A 4,182-nucleotide genomic window follows, 5' to 3' on the forward strand; every position below is an offset into this window, starting at 1 on the left:
ACTTTTGTATAAATATATACATGTAGTACTAGTCTTTCCTACTATCCAAAGTTTCAAAAAAAAAACAGTGTGAACATTTTTTGAATTTGTGAAGTATTTTTGAAAAAGGAGAACAATTTTTGAATGGGAACTGTTTTTTGAAATTCTGAACAATTTTCAAAAACAAGAAACATTTTTTGAATTTCAAACAACATTTGAAATTCTCAAAGTTTTTTTGAAATGAAAATAAAAAAGGGAAGAAAATAAAATAAATATGAAACAGATTAAGCGGAAAAGAGAAAGTAAAAACGAAACTAAAATGGAAGAAAAAAAAGGAAAATAGAAAACCAGCTTAAGGTACCTTCTAGAAGGTTCCCAAAACCGATAAAAACTGGATGGGAAACTTCTAGAAAGTTCCCACAACAGGAACTGCCTACAACGGGAAATGGGTCGGCCTAGTTGATCGCGACCGATGCGATCGGTCGACTGTTTGCCGCAAAGAGCGTCAAATAAGATCAGTTGACAGCTGGCTGCACGTGTGTATGGTAAATCTACTACTCATTCCGTTCAATAATATAAAACCATTTTTGACACTAGTGTGTTGACATTAGTGTCAAAAGCACTCTTATATTATAAGGGAAAATTGACTGAATGAAATTTATGGTCAGTTGACGGGGTTGCAAGTTAAACAGCATATTCCTGTCAACCAATATTAAACAACCATGTTCACGTTATTAGTGTATAAAGCAAACAGAAAAAACAGGGATCTCAAACTAGCCTAGGTGTGTTCTAAAATATCAGATGGTTTAGGGGTTTTCATTTTAGGGTTTTTTTCGAAAGGAGGTTGAAACCACGGCCTTTGCATAGATAGATAGATGCATAAAACCATCTTTATTATTATTGAATGAAGGTTTGATAAGAACATACATCAAACAACCCGAAGCCATCACTCATACCTACAAACACGATAATGTGGAATGCCATCACTCCCACCATCTATAACCGGGAGCACCGCTGCTCTGCTCCACCCGCATGATGTATATGGAGCCTACACCCGGTGCAACAAAGCTAAAGTATACAATGTATGCACATGCTTTAGAGGCCACCACCAGCATCGAACCGCTGACCATCTCCATGAAAAAGATCCACATAATCCTTGCCAGGACGGCCAACCGTCGATGTCGCCACGGCGCTAAATAGTGCCACCGCTCTGTGCTCGTCCATCTAGCTGCATCCTTCACGGAGTCTCACCTACACCATGCCGCCCAGACCCGAATCGTCGATGCTATAGATGCCACGCCGCTCCACCACCTGTCCACTCGAGTCAACACCTACTCCAAAATGATGCCTCTAGCAGGGAGCACGGCACTAGGTGTCGCCATTGTCTGATCCAGGAAACACAGATCCAGGGTTTCCCCAAAGTAGGCCGAAAGGAGCGACGTGGCTTTCTATGACGATGCCTTCAACAAGGTAATGGCGCCAAGAGATGCCACCATCATCCACCATGACCATAGTTCCGGCTCGGTCTTCATCGGTATTCTTTCCACTCCAAGCTCGCCACCGGATAGATCTGATGACAGATTCGCCGCCGCCACCACACATGCGCGCAGTAGGAGGTAACCGCTGCCGCTGCACCGCCAGCCAATTCACCGCTGCTCCACAGGTCCGCCCAAACCCATTGGCCCGCAAAACAAACCAAGAGAGAGGCAGCAATGACCATGGTTACCTTGTCGATCGTGCGACGGATCCACTTTCCCTTGTCATCAAGACCGGCGTCGCTGCCATACCGCCAACGCTGAAGGAGAAGCCCACCACCGCCATGGAGGGGGATCCTCACCGCCGCCATGGATGGGGATCCATGTCGTCCCCACACGGGCTTTGCCTGGCAGCAACCGCTGGCGGCAGCGAGAAGAGAAGCCGGGGAGAGGAGGTGTAGGCGGGAGGGCTGGGGTCACTGCGTGTGTCGCCTTGGCGAGGCGATATGGAGGCTCCATAAAAAACGGATCGGACAACACCCTAGTGCAGAAATCAAAAGTCAAAATTGCAGTGCACCACTAGCAGCAAAAAAAATACGCTACAATCAATGAAATGACTAGGGTATATATGAAGAGAATGCAACACTCTGAATAACCACACTGTGTAACACACCAAGCCACACTCTTCCTGTTAGCTTCTTGTCTAAATTTTCTGAAGACCGGCATGAAACAATTCCTCGCCAAGTCTCATATGTTGAAATATATTGCCCGCCTCTCTCCATTCGTTCAGACTTTTTGAACAACTAGTTGGAGCATGAATTCAACATGGTATCGGAGCCAAAAGGTCTAGAGTTCAAGAATCGGCTAGCACAATTTAAAATAAAAAATTGCAGCCCACTTTTGGTCCACATTTGGGTCTGAGGGAGCCACACGTGAGGGCAAGTGTTGACATATAAATGCATATCCAACCTTTCTCCATCAGCTTGAGACTTTGGATGAACTACATGGTGCATGCAGTTCTACAGCATAAGCTCTTAACCACAATCCACAAAAGTAATCAAACATTTGATATCAAACTGGTTGTCATAACAACTAGCTAGAATTGGTAATCACATTTATCATGTTCAATTCCAATTAATAGTGATAAAAACACAAAAATATTCGTATGCACTTTTAACCATAAATCTCTATGAACAAATAGGTTTATGGATGATTTTCTTTCTTGGAGTATACAAGGATTTTCCCAACATTCGGTGCTATTGGTTGGTTGGTGGATGAAACTTAATGCCTTCAATCATCTACTCATTGCTCTCCAACCATTTCTTTTCCCACAATTTAATAGGATGGGTAAAAAGTTTTGAAACAATATGGTAGTAGGTATTTGCAGTGCCAGTCATTAAATAGTTCTGTTTTTTAAGTGTGACTAGAAGTGTTGCTCTAATAACAGCTTGAATACGGCTCTGAAACACCCTTTGGCTAATTGCAATATCATAATACCTCCATCTCAAAATAGTGTCGCTGACTTAGTGCAACATACTTTGCCCTGCAGGCTTGACCATCAATTCTTTAGCAGTGCCAACAACATACTTTGCCCTGCTAATTCCTAGGCACACAAAACATTTGCTCACATCAGTTTAGTATAAAAAATCTAGTACTTCTGCATAAACAACATATACTCATAACTGAGACATGATTCATACAATCCATCCAAAATCGGTAATTGTATATGTGAGGTTTTTTCCCCATAGTTGAAATTTAAGTACACAAATCATACTAGTGTGACATTGAGATTCTTCTGGACATACATACATGTAAAATAGTAGGAAGTTGGTTATCAATACCATCATCACTAAACAAGAATATTCCTTCTCATCGCTCGATTTACTGAATTATCAGCCCGCTGTTATGGGCATTCTTAGCACATACTTTTTCATTTATAAACAAACACAACAGGTGAACCTAGCTGACTGGATACTAAACAAAGTATATCAAGGACTACCTATGACTGAATTAACAGCAAGTAGATGGAACTATGTGCTGCACAACACAAGCTGGACTAGCAGTTTGTTCATCTCAAGACAATGAGGCTACAACAAAACTAGACTCATTGTTCTAAATTCAACACAAAGGACTATCAATGCTTAGAGCGTAGCATAAATTGTATAACTAATAAGATCTCGACACACACGAGATATGAACTGACTTGTACAAAGTGCAGTCATATGGGCCTTGGGAGGCGTCATCGGATCCTGACTCATGGTCGGGTCCGATGAGAGACTCCCACGGTCGTCTTGACCCACATTTAACATCAGGGTCAGGGCAAGTGTCTCGTGCTGATCCTCGATCTAATTCGACACTCACCTTGTGAAGACCAAGGTCTCGACCTGGCCTAGGTGGTCGGTTGAGTCAGCAAAGAGGGTGATGCTACCTAAGACAAAGATCTGTTCCAGCACAAAAGTAGCGCCGGTACCGATCCGCTTGATGTTCTTGATCCCCATTGTATCACAATGATTTTTTAGAGGGTCATGTATGGGCCACTAATGATGGGGCTAAGTCTACATACAACAGTAACAAGGACACAAGGTTTACCCATGTTCGGGCTCTCCAAAGAGATAACACTCTATGTCCTGCTTGTGTTTATTTCTTTGGATTGGGGTACAAAGTACGGATGATCTACCTTGAGATTCTTCTTTCCTTCTATGAGCCCTACCCCTCGGTCTATATAGAT

This window comes from Triticum dicoccoides, chromosome 3B (genome assembly GCF_002162155.2).
Source record: "Triticum dicoccoides isolate Atlit2015 ecotype Zavitan chromosome 3B, WEW_v2.0, whole genome shotgun sequence".
Taxonomy (NCBI): domain Eukaryota; kingdom Viridiplantae; phylum Streptophyta; class Magnoliopsida; order Poales; family Poaceae; genus Triticum; species Triticum dicoccoides.